The sequence below is a fragment of the Rutidosis leptorrhynchoides genome, chromosome 2 (assembly GCF_046630445.1).
Source record: "Rutidosis leptorrhynchoides isolate AG116_Rl617_1_P2 chromosome 2, CSIRO_AGI_Rlap_v1, whole genome shotgun sequence".
Lineage (NCBI taxonomy): Eukaryota > Viridiplantae > Streptophyta > Magnoliopsida > Asterales > Asteraceae > Rutidosis > Rutidosis leptorrhynchoides.
In genome coordinates this window covers 690,610,879-690,633,141 of record NC_092334.1, presented here as the reverse complement: position 1 = coordinate 690,633,141, position 22,263 = coordinate 690,610,879, and the positions used below count along the sequence as shown (strand labels likewise).

At 32.7% G+C, this 22,263-nt stretch overlaps 1 long non-coding RNA gene across 1 annotated transcript; it reads right to left on the bottom strand.

Moving 5' to 3' along the window:
• Window positions 1-15,246: 15,246 nt before the first annotated feature.
• Window positions 15,247-18,475, bottom strand: LOC139894056 (uncharacterized). The gene is made up of 3 exons (XR_011774789.1): window positions 18,170-18,475; window positions 17,891-18,009; window positions 15,247-16,576 (listed from the first exon to the last, which is right to left on the bottom strand). It is a non-coding gene; the product is annotated as an uncharacterized lncRNA (long non-coding RNA).
• Window positions 18,476-22,263: the final 3,788 nt, after the last annotated feature.

The window sequence follows — 22,263 nt, the reverse complement described above, 5'->3', positions numbered from 1 at the left end:
CGTTCGTGAATCACCGGTCAACTTGGGTGGTCAATTGTCTATATGAAACATATTTCAATTAATCAAGTCTTAACAAGTTTGATTGCTTAACATGTTGGAAACATTTAATCATGTAAATATCAATCTCAATTAATATATATAAACATGGAAAAGTTCGGGTCACTACAGATATGATATGTCAAAACATTGTATACGTGTCGATGGTATCCCAAGATTACATAATATATGTTAGAATACATGTATAATACAATATAAGTTAGTTAAGTTATGATTTGTATAGATTTGTTACAAATTTCATGTAGCTACAACAAGCAAAATTATCCAATCTTGTTTTACCCATAACTTCTTCGTTTTAAATCCGTTTTGAGTGATTCAAGTTTCTATGGTTTCATTATGAACTAACATTTATGAAACTAAACAGAAAAAGTATAAGTTTATAGTCGGAAATAGGTTACAAGTCAATATTGTAAGATGTAGTCATTTCAGTCGAAAGAACAACGTCTTGATGACTGTTTTGGAAAACATACTTCCACTTTGAGTTTAACCATGATTTGTTGGATATAGTTTTATGTTCATAATAAAAATCATTTTTCCAGAAGAATAACTTTTAAATCAAAGTTTATCATAGTTTTTAATTATCTAACCCAAAACAGCCACCGGTTTTACTATGACGGCGTATGTCTGGTTTTACGGTGTTCTTTGTGTTTCCAAGTTTTAAATTATTAAGTAAGCATATCATATAGATATAGAACATGTGTTTAGTTGATTTTAAAAGTCAATTTAGAATGATTAACTTTGCTTGCGAACAAGTTTAGAATTAACTAAACTATGTTCTAGTGATTACATGTTCAAATCTTCGAATAAGATATATATATATATATATATATATATATATATATATATATATATATATTGAATGATGTTATGAACATCATTACTACCTTAAGTTTAGTAGGTAAACCTACTGGAAGTGACAAAAATTGATCTAGCTTCAAAGGATTCTTGGATGGCTTGAAAGTTCTTGAAGTAGAATCATGACATGAAAACAAGTTCAAGTAAGATTTCTACTCTAAATAAGATTGTTATAGTTATAGAAATTGAATCAAAGTTTGGATATGAATATTACCTTGAATAAGAAAGATAACCTACTGTAATTAACAAAGGTTTTTTGATCTTAGATGATTACTTGGAATGGATTTGCAAGATTGAAAGTAAGCTAGCAAACTTGAAAGGATTTTCGAAGTGTTCTTGAAGTGTTCTTCCTATGATGATTATAGCTTGATTCTTGAAGTAATTTTTGATGAAGATGATGATTAGTTTACTGAAAATTTCGTTCCTAAGAGTGTGTGTGTGTATGTGTGTTTAGAGAGAATTAGAAAGAGAATTGGAAGTGAAATGGATTGATTGGTGAGTGGTGAATGGTGAGTGGTGAGTGGGGTTAAAAGGAGTTCTAGTTAGTTGACTAGTTCATGGTAGAAGTTAAATTTGATTAGTCATGCATGACATAACCAAGAGTGGAATCTCATGCTTGTTCCTATTGGTATATACCCATAGTAAGTACGTCTAGAAGCTATGTATAATACGGGTACGAATACGGAATGACTACGAGTATAATTGTTGATGAAAATGAATGGAAATATAATTGTAAGCATTTTTGCTAAGTAGAAGTACTTTGATATGTGCCTTGAAGTTTTTCAAAAGTGTACTAATACATCTTAATACACTACATGTATATTCATTTTAACTGAGTCGTTAAGTCAACGTTAGTCATTACATGTAAGTGTTGTTTTTGAAAGCTTTAAGTTAACGATCTCATTTAAGCTTTAAGTTAACGATTAGTCATGCCAGGGGTTGCCACCCCTTGGACCCCGCTATCGGGGGCGCTACCCCCGAACCCTCGTCATAATTAAGATAAGTTCAAACAAGTGTGCACTCCACACTTTCCCAAACTTGTTCGATATTTATCAAGGTTATTTTGGTTAACAAATTAATCCCATTACACTTAAATCATATTGGTGACACAAATCACCAATAATGAATATATCTTAATATGATATATATACATTAAAATGTCGTTACAACGATAATCGTTTCAAGTTTCATAATTTAATAGTCTCATTTTATGTATATAGCTCATTGTTAATATACCTAGTGAGATACATACTTTTCATAATATCATGTTAGCTATATACATATCCATATATATATATCATCATATAGTTTTTACAAGTTTTAACGTTCGTGAATCGTCGGTCAACTTGGGTGGTCAATTGTCTATATAAAGCTCATTTCAAATAATCAAGTCTTAACAAGTTTGATTGCTTAACATGTTGGAAATATTTAATCATGCAAATATCAATTTCATTTAATATATAATCATGGGATAATCATGGAAAAGTTCGGGTCACTACATCGGTTTTCAATGTATTTTATTACTTTTAGTTTGTAAAATTATTTTGTGGCTAACGATGATGTCGTTGAAGTGCAACTCGAGTCGAACTAAAAGGTATAACATGTGAAAGATTTAAATGTTATTTTAAATTAACAATATATGTGCATCTCCGCATTTCGCTATGGAATTGTCGACTTTTAAAAATTTAAAGCAAAATCAACGTGTGTGAAAAGTACCCCAAATATTTAGCGTTTTTTAAAAAGTGTCCGTTTTGCGTATAGTTAGTGACATTGTATTCCTAAAATTATTTCGAGTTTAACGATGGTGCCGGAAAAATTTAACTCGTTGCGAGCGAGAGGATATGACCCGTTGAATATTTTGGGTGGAGTTTATTTAAGATTTTTTTATGAAAATGGTTATTTGACACTTAACCCCCCTGTTTGAGGGGTCGATTTGATTTATTGGAAAAATGGAGGGGAGGGGGGGGGGGGCTTTGTAAGTGAAATGAAATTTAGGTTAAAAAAAGGTGAAAAGACGAAAACGCCCGTAGTTACTATTTATCATTTTTGTCTAATAGTTAGTATAGTAATTTCTGACGCTCATATTTACCGCGCTAGATTGAAGCTTCAAGAATAGTTAGTATAGTAATTTCTGACGCCCATATTTACCACGCTAGAGTGAAGGGTCAAGAATTTTATACTACGCATTTTTGAACGTCAGAAAGTAAAGTAAAAAACGTTTAAAACTACACATTTTTTTGTAGTGATGTATGTTGTAATCAAATTTCAAATTATATCTTACAAAATAATGACCTGTGTTACACAGTACAAAGTTTATGTAACAACTTCTCCGCTGCAACACACGGATAACCCTTTTTATTCGTTAAATCAAATCGAAGTGCAAACATTCCTGGAGTAATATTTTTCCTTATACTCCATGTGTGTGTGTGTGTGTATATATATATATATATATATATATATATATATATATATATATATATATATATATATATATATATATATATATGAAAGATCAAGGGATAAGGAGTAAAATGGGGATAAGTAGATAAGCAGATCCTGACCACAGATCTGATTAAATTCAAAAAACACGCGGAAGGTCAATATAGTAAATTGACAATTCTCATTAAAAGGCGTCAATGAAAAAAGAGCAATTACGGAGTATTAATTACTGTGGGGTTTATGTTCTTCACACATTCATCCTAAATTTTTCCAGATCTACACTAAAATCACATGTGGATTCCTAATAACTATGAATATAGGGTTGATGTTCGACGTTTTCATATGTATTTTGCACAATTTAACCTGATTTGTCGTCAATTCGATTTCAATATTAGGGTTTCAAAATTTAGGGTTCGCTCATTTACAAAAGTTGCAGCGTCGACACAAGCTCATTAAAATATTGCGACCTGCTTCCGTTGAGTAATAAATACTCCATAATTGGCACTTCAGGGAGGTACTAATTCATTCAATTTTCTTTTATTTATGTATTTGCGTATATATCATGTTCATATACATCTAGTTGGTCCTCAGTGTTACAGATTTGGTAATATATTTTACTGTTAATGTGAAACATAGGTTCGATAATTGTATAGAGTTGTTACAGTTCCTCAAGGATTCTTACATACATCACTAAATTTGTTGCTAAAATTTTATTAGGTTATAGGTCACAGTTCACAATTAATGGTAGTTCCTTTATAGAGAAAATTATACTAGGCAATTTGTCCTGATGAAGAAGCAAAGGAAGTGAATATCAAAATTTTAGATGTAACAATAGAACATTCAGAAAGAATTGAACATGTTAGTTCAATTATGAACATTTTGATTATGCTGATCATTTGTAATACACCGTTAACTGACTCTTCATTACAATTGATATACATCCCAATATGTTTTCATAATGGGTATGTCAAAACCATGTTATAGTATTCAGGTACTGAAATCTTAATGCCAATTATCTGTTCATGAATTATATCTATTGTCTAGTGTCAGTTTGTTCATATTATTGTCCAAACCTTTGAATATATACAGTCTGTTCATTCTATAAATTTGGCCAATGATGTCACAAGTCAGCACCGTTTTCTCATATTGGTTTTTCAAATTTTAAACTGATGTGGTAGCGGAGGGGTACGTGATAGTACTATATTTTACTATGAAATACGTTACAAATTACACAAGTTTTAATTATTTATTTACAAAATGGATATACCTAAACCTTGCTACAACACTATAGGCAGTGTACCTAATCGTAGAGTAGTATAGTTTTTAGTAAGTCCGGTTCGTTCCACAGGGAGCGGGCTTATTGCACACTATATTTTTAAACAACTATATTTGTACAAAATATATATAATTATATATAATAATATATAAAAGGGGGTTTACCGTTTAATGACCGGTTTGTCGATTTATATTTTAAGCGAAGCGTATAGTAAATGATGATATTTAAATAACAATAAAATAAATAACCATAATTAAAATGACAATAAATAAAAGTACGAGGAAATATGAAATAAAATATATTATGCTTATTTAAACTTCCGTAACCATGATGGTTGACGTGTTGATTTTAGTTTTATGCCCATGGGTTAATTGTCCTTTGTCCTGGATTATTTAATATGTCCGTCTGGTTTTTTGTCCATAACAGTCCATCGGTCATAAATATAAAATGCGAGTGCCCTCGTCAAATTATCCTTATACCCGAAGTTAAATATTCCAACTAATTGGGGATTTAAACTGTAACAAGATTTTAATACTTTGTTTAATAATTACACCAGGGTGTCGACTGAGTGTAACCCAAGGTTTTAATATTTTGTTATCAATTATACCAAGTGTCCTTTGTACATAATTTCACCCCTGTTTTAATTATTCTAGTGGCTATTAATCCATTCCCGTGTCCGGTTAAATGAACGATTATTCGTGCATATAAATACCCCGCCCATCGTGTCCGATCGAGTGTATATGGTAATTTATAGGGACGTCCAATTGTAAATCTTTATATTAACATTAACAAACTATCATTTAGTTAAACTAATATAAAGCCCATTAATAGCTCATAGTCTAATTTCCACAAGTGTCATTCTTTTGTCCAAACCCCAATTATGGTACAAAGTCCAATTACCCAATTTTAGTAATTAGCCCAACATCATGATTACTTCGGCTCAAATAAGCATAATAATAAATTAGTTACGAGACATTAATTTAAAAAGGAGAACATAACTTACATTGAGTATTTATCGCGTAGTGTTACACGGACAGAATTTCGACTTCAAAAACCCGTAAAATAACCTTTACATAACCCAAACTAATCTAATATAACACTAATCTATATTTTATATATATATATATATATATATATATATATATATATATATATATATATATTATATATATTTATTTATATTATACTAGGGAGTATTATTATTATTATGTTATTAAACTCGGCAGAATTCGCGACCTTTTATAGGGATTCTGAAATTTCTGTGCTCCGCAAGTCACGGCACTTTGTGCCTGAGAACTCCGCGAGTCGCGGGGATATGGAATACAGCTCACACCCCTTTGGATCTTCTTTGCCGACGTTTTATATATATAAATATAAAATATAAATAATTAATATAATTATTTATATATTATATTATATTCTTGTGCATAGTAGACTTGTAATTTTTAGTCCGTTGCGTCGGGCGTTGATAGTTGACTCATGTCCTGGTTCCGGATTTTCGAACGTCCTTGCGTTCAATTTAATATCTTGTACTTTGCGTTCCACAACTTGTACTTTTCTCATTTTTAGACGTTTCTCATCAATAAATTGAACCTTTTGAATTGTATCTTGTACATTTAAGTTTTTTGGATGTTTGTGTCTTCAAATCTTCGTTTTCGCCTTTTGTCTTCGCACTTATTTATTTAAACAAATACAATGAAAATATAATACAATTACAAATGAAAACCTATTATTTAGGAGGGATATTGCTATGAAATATATGTTCCTTTTTAGCCTTATCAAATATCCCCACACTTGAGCGTTGCTTGTCCTCAAGCAATACAGAACTTGAAATAAAAACATACATGAATCACTTTTTTATTCATCACACTTTGTACATCAGTGATTTTGATATGGTGGTATAAACAATGATAGTAATGATAGAACCATGGTTAAAGGTGGGTGTGTCATCCACAGTTGCCTCGGGTTTAGGTCAACGACACTTGCAATCAAATAGCCGATTTACTTTCGGTTTCCAAAGCAAAGTGCACATTTGAAAGGCGGTTTACAGTCCCACATGACTATGAAAATGTAGATCCTTAAGGAAATTGGATCTTTATGAAAACATTTGATCTTTTGAAAATTCAATCTAGCTTTTACCCTAGATAAGTTTTCCGGAATAACCCTTCACCGGTGTTTGCAAAATATTTTTGTGGGTTTTGTGGGTTTCAGATTTGAAAATTTTAGCTCAAAACTTATGGTTTTGTGTCACCCACTTGCTAACCTTGTATTAGGAAAGCAACACGTCCAGTTTACTTGCTCCGTATATTACCTTTCGGTAAACTACCGTCCGGTTGTAAAGGAAAGCGATGAACAAGAAACTGTTAAGGCAACGTCTAATGACATGCATATGATTATGGTCTTAAAACGTGTCGGATGCTAGTACTATCCTTTGTAGGAGCAATAGTAAAGATCATCCTATGATTTTTCGGTCTGGCACAAGGTCCTGTCTCTGACCATGCTATGCAACCACCGTTCTTACGGTTGACACCCGATTTGGTTCAGGTGATCTAATGAATTCCAGGTGAATTCCTAGGATTTTACGTTCAATGGTAATGAACGCATTGAAAATGGGTTTTCAGAAAACAAATCGGTTTTATTTTTGATCAAAATATTTTCTCGTTCAAGCTCGAGTTTAGATATCATTGAATTCCATGAGTTTGTAATTCTCAATCTTTAAGGTCAATCTCTAGGATTGAGTAATATCAGTCTTAAAAGCTGATTTTTGATCTTTAAGGAGATTATCCTTTCTGGGGATCTGATTCATTAGTCTTATCAAGCTAATTTGCACGGTGCCCCCCCATTGTACGAGATAAATCCTTCTCATGGTTAGGATAAATCTGACCACATGGCGACCCTGTTTGATGTTGAGGTCCGTGGATTTCCTGCTGATTTTAGAGTTGACTTTTCTAGATTTTTCGTCAACCTACAGCTGGTCTGGACGACAACTTCATGACCTAAATCAAGAAGCACGTTTCTTTTTTCGGAAGACTTTACTTCCTTTAAATGATGGAATTGATTCATCGTGTAGATCCATCTTTCATTACAGTAAATCGGGTAAAACAGTTAATTTAGTCCAAAACAAAAGCACTTGCAATAAACTTTACATAAACATGTGATAGATAGTTTTTAATTGAATAACTTGGTACATTCTCCCCACACTTAGTTTCTTTCTTTGCCTTTTTATTCTCCTTTATTCTATTTTAAATGAATTCAATCGTTTTAGGGTGTTTCTCAATTTATGTCCTTTCCGAGGTAATGATAATTTCGGTATTAACACCTAGTTTTCATCGTTCATAAATATGTATAAACATGATTTTGACTTCATTTAGTTGAAAAATTTTCAAATTTTCACAAAATTTGGCAATTAAACCAAGTGTAAACCCGAAAGAATTTATAACCCTTCCCCACACTTGAGATCATGCAATGCCCTCATTTGCATGAAATCAGACTATAATTATAAATTCATGAGGGTGATTAGTGTAGAAAAGTAATTAAAAATACCCAGTTTTTAATTACAAAACTCGTCGAATGATAGATGGCGCGCCTCATCGTTCATTCCTTCATGTTTTATCACACATATTTTTCTTCAAAAACGGTTGCTTTTCTGAACTGTTTGCTAATCTTTAAAAATACGTCTTTTGTCCTAATTTATTATGCATGTTTATTAACGAGTTATGCACTAACCCGAACCCCTAATTTAACGTTAAGTGGGGTTAAACTTCCCCACACTTAGCTGACGACATGTGAAGTCAGTAGAATAAGTTCCAAGAATTAGAATAGTGAGCCAGTTATTTACATCTCGGGTGGTGTATAATATATCAATGGGTTTAAAGTTTAGACTCTCCCGATCGTCACTACTTAATTCTTTTTTAAGTGTAGCTTTTAGTAAATGGATATGTCTCTTTTTTAGTTCTTGGTCAAATGGATCGATATACACCGACATACTTATTTCTATAGGGTGGACAATTCCTAATATTTCCTTCCTTTTATTCTCAGGATCAAAATTTTCACCTCTATTACCCAATTGGGTGAAATTTGAGGTGTCATTATCTATTACAGCTTGTAGTTCATTTCCGGTGGATGACTCGTCTATTGAGAATATTGGGTTGGAAGGTTGTGGAATGGTGAAGTTTGGTTTGGCCTTGGGGGTAAAATTTTCAACGTTATCGTTTTCTCAAGAGTACCAATTTGTCACCCTTACTTCTTCTTCATCATCCATTGATGGATTGATGATTTCGTCGGTAGAGGCTAATGTGTCAATATGTTGTGAAATTGGTAAGACTGAATAAAAAGTATCATCGGGATAGTTGGTGATTTCGGAGCTCTTGAATTCATCAAAATTCGATGATATGAGATTTTATTGTACAATACTCCTCAGATCAACAGGTGTGTAGTCTGATAGAGTTTCAGCTTGCCGGTTTACAAACTCTCTCATTTGTTCATTTTGAGCATTGAGTTCTTCGAGTTTGATTTTCATATAATCTAAAGAATTTTCAGGCACATAATTTTCCTCGTCTTCTGGTTGTTGAGTTTGGATATATTCTTGGGAATAATCCCAATTTGAATTGTATTCTTCGTAATCGTTCCATTCAGGTTCCGTGGGTGCGTAATTTTCCATAGGAACGTAATAGTAACATTCCCATGTTGAGTGATAATCTCCACAAATTTCACAACCAGTTATTGTTTCGTCGTTCGTGATCCAAGATTGACCGAATGAATTTTTATCAACACTCGTTTGAGAGTATTGATTTAATTGATTTCGGATATCAAAAAGAGTTTCCATAGCCTTGTTTTCAAAATTTTCCATTTTATTGCGATGGCCAAATTTTAGCTACAATGTGGTGCATTTACTAATTATCCTATTAGTTATAAAAATAGAAAAACTTATATAAGTTGTCCAATTAATAGACTTTTCTGCTTTTGTCCACATTTCGAATAGCCAAAAGATGCAGCAGGGAGCCAGAACCCTTTAAATCGGAAGCTCACAACTCAGCCACTAACAAATCCAACTATTACTACGAAGCAGAAAATTGTCAACGTCCATTAATTTAACCACTTAAATAATTTTTCTTTCCGTTTGAGATATTAGATAAGAAATAGAGAAAATTTCTAAGTCCTAAAAACTAAAGCGTCGAGAAATAAGAAAGAAAAAGAATGCGTGTCGAAAAACGTCGAAAAATAAAAATAAGAAAATAGCGCGTCGTAACTTAAAAGTCTAAAAATTATATCTAAAAAGTTGCGCCTAAAGGTCTAAAGGTAAATGCAATTTTATTCAGAAAACGTCAATTACTTAAAGGCACTAAAATCTATTTAAAACTAAAGCGAAAAACGGCGTCGCAAAATTCTAAAGCGCCTAAATTTTAATCTAAAGAAAAAGCACTTAAGGGATTTTACGGCAAAGCCTAAGAATCTATACATATAAAATAACTACGGAAAAACTAATTTTAAAACTAATTGCGAATGAAAAATATACAAAATATTACGATTACACTAAATAAAAGGATACAAATTACAAAAAGTGATAAAATTACTTATTTTTATATTTATTTTATAATAGTATTAATTTTTATATATAAATAAAACTAATTAAAATTAATTATTACTAATTAATTAAAATTAAAACTAAATATTAAATTAATTAAACTAATTAGGGTTTTAAAAATAATAATAATTAATATACTCCGTATTAAATGCGATTAGGGTTCCGTGGTCAGGTCTGCCAGGGCGGCTCCGCGAGTCGCGGTGATCCGTACCAGAAAACCTCCGCAAGTCGCGGAGATTGAAAAACGTGTTTTTTTTTTTTATTGTTTTTCTAAAAATATATAAAAATATATTTATACAAAAATAAATTAAAAATATAGCGTTTTGCCGAGTCCCCGGCAGCGGCGCCAAAAACTTGATGTGGTAGCGGAGGGGTACGTGATAGTACTATATTTTACTACGAAATACGTTACAAATTACACAAGTTTTAATTATTTATTTACAAAATGGATATACCTAAACCTTGCTACAACACTATAGGCAGTGTACCTAATCGTAGAGTAGTATAGTTTTTAGTAAGTCCGGTTCGTTCCACAGGGAGCGGGCTTATTGCACACTATATTTTTAAACAACTATATTTGTACAAAATATATATAATTATATATAATAATATATAAAAGGGGGTTTACCGTTTAATGACCGGTTTGTCGATTTATATTTTAAGCGAAGCGTATAGTAAATGATGATATTTAAATAACAATAAAATAAATAACCATAATTAAAATGACAATAAATAAAAGTACGAGGAAATATGAAATAAAATATATTATGCTTATTTAAACTTCCGTAACCATGATGGTTGACGTGTTGATTTTAGTTTTATGCCCATGGGTTAATTGTCCTTTGTCCTGGATTATTTAATATGTCCGTCTGGTTTTTTGTCCATAACAGTCCATCGGTCATAAATATAAAATGCGAGTGCCCTCGTCAAATTATCCTTATACCCGAAGTTAAATATTCCAACTAATTGGGGATTTAAACTGTAACAAGATTTTAATACTTTGTTTAATAATTACACCAGGGTGTCGACTGAGTGTAACCCAAGGTTTTAATATTTTGTTATCAATTATACCAAGTGTCCTTTGTACATAATTTCACCCCTGTTTTAATTATTCTAGTTTCTATTAATCCATTCCCGTGTCCGGTTAAATGAACGATTATTCGTGCATATAAATACCCCGCCCATCGTGTCCGATCGAGTGTATATGGTAATTTATAGGGACGCCCAATTGTAAATCTTTATATTAACATTAACAAACTATCATTTAGTTAAACAAATATAAAGCCCATTAATAGCTCATAGTCTAATTTCCACAAGTGTCATTCTTTTGTCCAAACCCCAATTATGGTACAAAGTCCAATTACCCAATTTTAGTAATTAGCCCAACATCATGATTACTTCGGCTCAAATAAGCATAATAATAACTAAATTACGAGACATTAATTTAAAAAGGAGAACATAACTTACATTGAGTATTTATCGCGTAGTGTTACACGGACAGAATTTCGACTTCAAAAACCCGTAAAATAACCTTTACATAACCCAAACTAATCTAATATAACACTAATCTATATTATGTATATATATATATTATATATATTTATTTATATTATACTAGGGAGTATTATTATTATTATGTTATTAAACTCGGCAGAATTCGCGACCTTTTATAGGGATTCTGAAATTTCTGTGCTCCGCGAGTCGCGGCACTTTGTGCCTGAGAACTCCGCGAGTCGCGGGGATATGGAATACAGCTCACACCCCTTTGGATCTTCTTTGCCGACGTTTTATATATATAAATATAAAATATAAATAATTAATATAATTATTTATATATTATATTATATTCTTGTGCATAGTAGACTTGTAATTTTTAGTCCGTTGCGTCGGGCGTTGATAGTTGACTCATGTCCTGGTTCCGGATTTTCGGACGTCCTTGCGTTCAATTTAATATCTTGTACTTTGCGTTCCACAACTTGTACTTTTGTCATTTTTAGACGTTTCTCATCAATAAATTGAACCTTTTGAATTGTATCTTGTACATTTAAGTTTTTTGGACGTTTGTGTCTTCAAATCTTCGTTTTCGCCTTTTGTCTTCGCACTTATTTATTTAAACAAATACAATGAAAATATAATACAATTACAAATGAAAACCTATTATTTAGGAGGGATATTGCTATGAAATATATGTTCCTTTTTAGCCTTATCATAAACATTATATGATAACTACCAATTAGACCATCTTATGGAGGTCTTTGATAGCAAGTTAGCTACATCAATATGACTTTTCTAGTTATCTGCATATACTCGCATTCTAGACAGGTTGAAGCCAAATCATACATGAGTTATTACATACAGGAGTTGTTAAGAGGTTACACGAGGCAGACGGTATATTTTTATTAGACCATCTTATGCTGATTGCTCTGGTATTTCTGCTGGTAAGTTTTATTGAGTCTTGTGAATTGATTTTGGAGTTCTCAGAAAAAGATATGGAGTACAATTTTAACATCATTTTTTTTTTCCTTTTTACTAATATTTGGTACTATGATGTTTGATGTTTTTGCTAATTCTGTTAGTCCATTGTTTTAATTTGATTGGAACCATTAAGTACTTTTTTTTCTAGCTAACTTAAAAAGTCAAAACTTGTACATATGATTTTACTTGCTTAGTTTTCAGAAAAAAAATCTTTTACAAGAAAAATACTTGTAATCATTTTTTTTTGTAAATACATAGCTTTGTAAGTATCTTTATTCTCATGATTTTAAGGATTCATAAACTTCAAACCCTTATTTATCTTTGATGTACTCTATCTAACTAAAGTTAAAATTTGAGATACTTAATTTTTCAAAGCTTAATGCGTGAAATAATGATTTAAAAGATTTATGGTGTGTACAACTTAATTTTAGTGATTATAATTTTGTCATTTAGGATCAACATGAAGGGCGTTCACTTAAAGCTAGCGTTGAAGAGTACAAATTTGAAATGGCTACTTGTTTTTGAAATTGGTATGGTTTCTTTCTAGTCTTGTATGTTTAACAGTTTTTTTTTCTTAAGGTGCATCTGAAATTTTGTGAAGACTTTTTTATATTCAAAATTGTTGCTCGATAGTTTCAATTTCAGATGATGAATATTAGTTAAGTGTAATGAATATTAGCATTTCAAATGATGAATATAGTTGCTAGATTATTTTATTATTTTATTCTACCTCTTAATAATGATTAATTATTAAAACATTGTAGTTTTAACATGTACCGAGTATCTCTAATGTCAGTTTCATGGCTGGAAGTGAACCAAATGACTCGATCAACGGGCAAGAAGTTGCAGCCAAATATGTTAGTATAAGAACGTAGATGAATCAAATTTAATCCAAAATTATGAAGTTGAGGTGGAAGCAAGTGAACACTAATTTTTATCCTTCTCTATAGAACCCCTTGATCCTACAAGGCGCTGCAACAGAATGATAGACGAATCTGATGTAAAATCTTATTATGTACGATACATAAGTTAAATCTTATACAATTGTATTGTTGAAAAACAGTTGCCTTTTGTTACAGTTTGTGAGTGTATATCCATGGCTTTGTTATAGTTTGTGATTTCTAGACATGTTAAATATAAATGATGAATTATATGCATGCCTCTTTGTATGACCAGACTCAGCTGGCCACATTCCCTCACAGCCAAAGTAATTCTCTTCAATTGTAGGTTACTTATATTTGATTATTTGATGGTTAAATACAACAGGCTTACAGTATATCAGTTTAAGGTTTTTGTAATCTGGAACGTGTACAACTTTGAAAGAAATCAGATGTACGATAATAATTTCTCAACCATTTAACATTCCTTAGAAAATAATTAGATGTACAATAATAATTTCTCAGCACTTTAACATTAATCAGATGCATGTTAACACGTTAACATTCATCATATGCATGTTAACACGTTAACATTCATGTATGTTAACACGTTAACATTCACCAGATACATGTTAACACGTTAAAATTCATTAGATGTATGTTAACATGTTAACATTCATGTATGTTAATATATTAAGTAATAAATATAAAACATCCATAAGTTGTATGTTAACATCCATCAGTTGTATGTTAACATTCATCAAATGTTATGTTAACCATTACTAAATGAATGTTAACATTCACTAGATGTACAATAATATTAACATTCATGAGATGTACAATAATAAATTATGAACACGTTAACATTGTATGATAATATATTAAGTAATAAATATAAAAAAATCATCATATTTATGTTAGCATTCACCAGATGTACAATAAAGATTAACATTCACGAGATGTATGTTAACATTTACCATATGTATAATAAATATTTTTCAGCACGTTAACATTCAAGAGATGTATGTTAACATATAATAACATTTTAAGTGACAAAACAACAAAAATTAGATACAATTAATGTTTATTATAATAACATTTCTCACCACTTCACTTTTCTCTTTGCTCCTTCAACCTACTCGGTATTACTTGGCCTTCACAATTCTCCTCTTGTCAGCAAATCTAACCCTCTTCATTTGCAGTGTTAAGGATGTTACCAACCTATGGATCTTGGAATCAATTGGATGATAGATAAAAAGGCCATCAAAATGAAACTGATGATGAATCACTAGAAGAGAAAACTGTTGCTTTTGTGGTTGGCGAAGTTTGTATGTGGAGTGAGACTGTTGATACTTCAAATATTCAGGCAACTATATGGCCTCGTACTGCAGCTGCCACCATCTTGTGTGTTGTTCAAGCAATGATATGGCCTCGTACTTCCCTTGATACATGTTAGGACCCATTTAAATAAATGTGCCAATTTGGGTTTCGATTAGAAAGGGGAGTAATGTGTCAAACTGGTTGAATAAAACAAACCTGACTATTTGGGTTAAATAATTCGATTGGACGAGTTGGTATAATATCAATACTTGAACCATTTTGCACCAACAAAGTAACCAATTTCGTACAAATACTTTGAAATATGAATACTCAGACTCTTTGCTACCTACAAACAAAATTAAGATATTGAGCAAAAACCTGACTATTAAGTTCAAATAGTTTAGTATTAAAGCTAATAAAAATATATAATAACATATCTTGTGAGCGTATTAACATTCATTTGATGTATGATAATATTTCAAATGAAAAAAGGTAATCAAATTCAGTTGCCACCAACTATATGGCCTCGTACTGCAGCTGCCACCAACTATATGGACTCGTACTGTAGCTGTCACCGTAAGGTAATCAAATTCTTATAAGATTAGAAATGCATCTTGAATGTTATTTTGGCAATGATAATCGTTAGACCCATTTAACTCATTAAAGACAATATGTAATATGAATCAGCCCATTTATACAGAATATGTTCTTCATATGAGTTCGGAGGTGAAAAAATGTATTTGTCATTCACAACTGATATAATCATATTGGTACACTAGTGTATTAAAAGAAAAACAAGTTTTAACACAGAAAGATTCATGTTAACTTGAAACAAACTGTTTCGGCTGCCCTCGGCCCGATCATCCAATTCGCTCCAACAGACAGGCATGGTTCTGTAGTCAAAGCAACTTCGTCACTATGAGTCTACTCTACTGCATTTAAAATATATATATATAATAATATTATTAGAATATAATATAGTATATCATTCGTGTTTCTGTTACAACACTGCGAAAGTCAATAGTTCGAATGAAGAGAAAAAAAAAGTGGAGGTCTTTGCTGTTTACTGTTTACTTTACCCAGCTTAAAGAACTGTGCCATAAATTCGTAAGAACTGCTATTTGTAGAGCTTCTATAGCTTCGAGCCCTTTAGTTCGTTATCAAGCGTATAGCTTAGAGGGTGATCGCTGGCCACAAACTTGCAAGAGTCAGCTATTTGTTCACACTCAAGCATTCGTTCCCCACGTTGTAACAATAATGACTTCTTTTGACCTCAACCCGTTTGACCCACTGATTTTTCACTCTCTTATCTCCTATTTTCTACATTTTCCTAAAAAAAAAAATACATATCCTATCTAAAGACACAGCTCTATTTCATATGTCAATGAGGCATGGTTAATAACATCACATAACAACATATCATCATCGAAAAAAAATCAAAACTCTATGTCTAAAGAACATGCACCTGACATGAAAAGCACTTCATAATAAGTCGTTGAACATAATCGGCGAAAACATTTCCTTTTTCTTCATAAGAAGATGATCAGGGCTATTCCTTTTGATATATACCACAAAACCTCAATGTAAGAGCATCTAAGAAAATCTTTGGCGTTATCGAGCTAAAGGAGGTCCGCTGAATGCAAGCAATAAGCTCTGCATTTCTGTCTTCAACCTTTAACCATCTAACTGAATCTAAAAATTCTAACATATATTAGTAGAAAACATTAATTTAAATAGAGAAATATAACAAACGACTTTAATGCACAACAACAAATTTGAAAGAACAATACATGGGTTGATCCATCTTATCATATATTTGTCATCTCAGTATCTCACTTTACATACCTATCCCCTTACTATGAAACAAACACATATTAACTTAATCATGAATAAAAAACAGACTATATACACTAGAAGTAAGGGGAGAGGAATAAAACAGAAGGGAAATATACACAACATCATAATCTATCATTTAATCTATATACTCTGTAATAAAAACATTACACATGATGTCAACAACAAAATCAAGAAATTTGCACTCAAAAGACAAATTAAAATAGTTACCTCATAACAATCATTTAAATATAAGCATTCCGTCATAATTTCATAGCCCTCATGAGGAAAATTGGGCGGGTTAAAATGGTTGATCAACTGATCCATATATATGTATATAATTGATTAGAATTATAGACAAGATTATCTTAAACTAACGGTAGTAAATAGACTATACAATGACAATACAATGTATCGTAATGACCAATTGTTTCACTAAAAACACTTTATTTAAACCTGTCCACACAACGCTGCAAACTAAATAAAATCAAGATAGTCGCAATTGAGCTTCTATCAGGTCTAAGCTGAAAACGTGTACCGAATCAAGGTAACGTTGTAAAAGCACATTCTTATCAAACATATTGAGTCGTATCTTACATGTAACCACTTATTCTTACACACGTAAATCAGTTGCATATAGAGCTAGCTTAACTAAACACAGTTTTCAAATAAATAAAAGATCAAATCAATTCAAACTTGTCCAAATCATACTAAATTACTATATAGAACTTGCTTAACTAAGCATAGTTTCATATAAACACTTTTGAGTTTACATGAATCTTCTATAGTCAATCTCAGACTTGCACCATGCTCAATTGGCTAATGAATCAATCTTGAGCTTAAGCTAAATGCATTCAACAAAAATTTAAGCTTTGCTAAGCTCAACTTGACTCATTTATCATCCTACTCATATGACTTTCAAGTGTCTATGTGTGTGTAAGAGAGACAGGGGTATGAAATAGGTGCTGCCTGAGCAATAATACTAAAATAGAGGTTCAATGACTGAGAATTTTAATCAAACATGTGTTGTGCAACTAAAATGTAGTGTAATGTTCCATGTATCAGTAGTCAATTTAAAATAATAAATTAATCATATTCAATCTTCAAACTCAATTGCTTATAGATTAGCTTCAATTTTCTCAACTTGATAAACTAAAACTGAATTGAATATACCATTTTGCTAGAAGAAGCTGGTTCTATCAAATAGTAACTAGTCATCTTCAATCACCAAAACATGGTGATTCTCTGGTTTTAGAAGATGGATTTCAGACTATGAACAATTGAAAACGTATCTGCAATCAAAATAAAAGAATCAGAATTACTAAAATCAGATGATAATCTCAACTACGAACTACTGAAAATAGAATTAATGAAATTGAATCATAATTACAGCCATAAGAAAGCAACTAACATAGAAATTGATATTGAATTAAACAGAATGAATCGATTAACCTGAATGAGTATGAACGCTTCTCTAATCTGAATCGATTAACCTATATGAGTATGAACGTGTCTCTAAACGTATGATGAAGGGGTTAATTGGTTGTATGAAGTGAAGTTGAAATAAAACATGTAACTGATTTAGGTTGGATTGGCCATGGAAGTGACGAGCAATAGATGAATCATGTAATATGTAATAGACCAAAATACCCCTGTTGATGTTGACAGAATACATCGCCGGATCACCGGATAAGATAGAGAAGAGGTCGATGAGAACGGATTGAATGGTTAGATGACTGCTTATCCCCTTATCCCCAATTAACCCACTTAGCGCTTGATCTTTGCCCTATATATATATATATATATATATATATATATATATATACTACTTCCGTCTCATTTCAATAGGGCAGTATTCCATTTTGGGCTGTCCCATTCTGATAGTCTACTTCCATAAATTGAAAGGAAAGAAGATATTTCATTGGTGTATCTGGAGAGAGAAGATATTTCATTGGTGGAGAAATGAAGTTAGTGGAATTTTCTAAAACTGCGTGTTTTTTGTCTGTGGACTATTGGAATGAGACGGAGGGAGTATATATATAAAGGCACACATATGAATGTATGGCTCATGTATTAAGATCAGATCCACAAACATCCAACTAAGAAAAAACCACAAAATGATGAAATTATTGACCAAAATTGTGATCCAGTCTAGTGTAATCATGTGTTGTCAAGTAGTGCGCAACATGGTCCTTTTACTGCCTCCTAGCCATGTGCACTAATCTTGGTGAATGGCCCATTTTGATTCAGCATATTTGAACATTTCTATAGATACGTACTTTTATGGAATTTTTAAACAATTAACGTATCTAGATGATATCATGATTAGAAATAGATATTCAATCCCCCTACACCACATTATCATTATCTATACAGAGAACTGAAAGATTGAATTATGGAACCTTTTATTTCGAACGGTGATATCGGCATACTCAGATGAGACTTAACCACAATCGCGATCATATGGCACCCCCACACGTTAGGAGAAAACCCAAATCGCGACGATGTTAGTAGTACCATCGAAGATTAAACACCCCCTTATTTCTCGTCATTGCCCTTCGCAATTGTTGACACTGATGGCATTTATCCGCCATCGCTATTATCTATAATTCGGTGTTTTCATTGTCATCAAATAGCATAATTGATGGCGATCTGTTCTGTGTGTATCTAGCCTTTTTTATTGATTGTGGAGTTTAAAGAGTGAGCATCAAATGGTTAAAAATGGAATTTTAACTTTAAAGGGTGATGTTTCTGGCTAAGAAGAAGAAAAAAAGATATTTTTAAGAAGTTTATTTTTATTTTTTTTAGTCAAATGTTTTATTAGCCACTAAATTTTTACAAAATGAAATAGACATGAGAGAAACAAACGTGAATTGTAATTGGTTCTTTTTAATAGCTACCAAATTGTGTGAAACAACAACAACAAAACTCAATACTACATAAGTGGTGTATGAGGGAGGTGAGATATAGACAATTATTAGCAAAGATATGCATATCGTGTATATTATATTATGTATATTTGATTGTATCTATTTTTGTATATGATTATAAGGCTTAGCATATAGTTAGCTGGATTGATAGACTTACCAAGTTTAGAGATATGTATTGGTGTATATATGTACGCGATCAAATCAATGAAAGGCATCGAATTCTAGTCATCTTTCATGGTATGAGGCCTACCAATCCCTAAACCTTTCTTTCTGTCGATATTCATCATCTTTTTCTTCTCCTTTTCAATGGCCGACACACCAAAATATCATCCAGCTTTAACAGTCACAAACATCAAGAATGCAATCCCTATTGTTCTTGAGATGAAGAATAGACAATACAATTCATGGGCGGAACTCTTTCGCATTCACTGTACTGCCTATGATGTGTTAGATCACATCATATCATCGACCGAATCTGAAGACTCATCTTCTTCTGACACTATTGCCACGGCCCCAAAACCCAAAGATGCTACCTGGAACCGTATTGATGCGGTTGTTTTGCAATGGATCTATGGAACCATTTCAACTGAACTACTCACTATCACCTTAAAAACTAAATCAACTGCTGCTCAAGCGTGGGAAAGACTTCGAAACATCTTTCACGATAACAAGAACTCTCGTGCCGTGTACCTACGTCAACAACTGGCCAACGTAAAACTTGATCAATTCTCCTATGTTTCTAATTATTGCCAAGAAATCAAAGTTTTGGCTGATCAACTAGCTAATGTTGATGATGAGGTCAGTGATGACCGATTGGTTCTCCAACTCGTCTCCGGTTTAATCGAAACATATCGTGTTGTTGGTTCCCAAATAACACAGAATGATCGCCTACCTTCTTTCTTCTAAGCAAGATCCAGATTGATTCTTGCGGAGACCCAAATAAAAAATCAAGTAGCCTCTTCTTCACCTACAATTTCGAATGATACAGCGCTCCACACATCTGCAGTTCCCACACCGGATACTCGTCATTCATCAGGGCAATTTCGCAGTTACAACACCACTTCCAATCGTGGTCGCTCCGGTGGTCGTAATAATAGCTATCGTGGCCGTAACCCTAACAATAGGGGACGTGACAGAGGCAGTAGTTCTAACCAAACAAATCAGTTCCCTTATTGGGCTGCATATCCGCCATGGGCCTGGCCCCCTTGCCCATACCCCACAATGGGCTGGAATCGCCCCAAAACTTCAAATGCTCAGTCCGGTATTCTTGGACCACGACCGCAGCAGGCCCACAATAATTCAACCACTGATGGATCTAATTATTTCCCTACTGACATTGAGCACGCTATGCACACTATGACTCTCAATCCTCTCGACAGTACATGGTATATGGATTCTGGCGCAACATCCCACATGGCAGGTAACCAAGGTAAAATCCTATCTTATTTTCCATTAAAGTTACCTAAACAAATTATTGTCGAAAATGGTCAAAGCATACCAATACTTGGATTTGGACACTCCTCATTACCAACCGCCTCCTGACCCCTTAAGCTTAATAATATTCTCCATGCTCCTCATCTTATTAAAAATCTTATTTCCGTACGTCGTTTATCTTGTGACAATAATATATCTCTTGAATTTGATCCACTTGGTTTTACTGTGAAGGAATATCCGAAGGGCACCAAGATCCTACGATGTAACAGCACGGGCGATTTATACCCTATTACACCATCTATCCTCCAGGAACTTTCCCAAGCAACTACTTGTCTTGCAACTTCTAGTGATATTTGGCATCAACGACTTGGTCACCCGGGGCCTAATATACTAGGGTCTCTTAGCAATAAACAATTTATTTCTTATAATAAACCTTATTTATCTTCTTTTTGTCAATCTCGTGTGCTTGGGAAACAAATAAAATTACCGTTTTATGATTCATGTTCCTCTACTGTTATGCCATTTGATATAATTCATAGTGATGTGTGGACATCACCGATTGCAAGTACCTCCGGTCACAAATATTACGTGTTGTTTCTAGATGATTACTCCAATTTTTTGTGGACTTTTCCACTTGGTGCGAAATCTGAGGTTTATAATGCTTTTATGCAATTTAGCACCTTTGTTAAAACACAATTTGGTAAACCTATAAAGTCTGTTCAATGTGACAACGGAACCGAGTACAATAATCAAAAATTCCACCAATATTGTCAAACGAATGGCATGACATTTCGTTTCTCGTGTCCACACACCTCTTCTCAAAGTGGAAAATCCGAACGTAAAATACGAGCCATCAATAATATTATTCGCACTATCATGACCATGCATCGATTCCCACAAATTTTTGGCAACACGCTCTCGCAACCGCAACATACATCCTCAACATTCTTCCAACAAAACTTCTTAACTTCCAAAGTCCCACTCAAGTACTCTTTAATCATCTCCCATCATATACACATCTCCGTACTTTCGGGTGCTTATGTTATCCATTATTTCCATCCACCGCAATAAACAAATTACAACCTCGCTCCACTCCATGTGTTTTCTTAGGATATCCACCGAATCACCGAGGGTATCTTTGCTACGATCTATCAACTAAACGCTTCATAATTTCACGACACG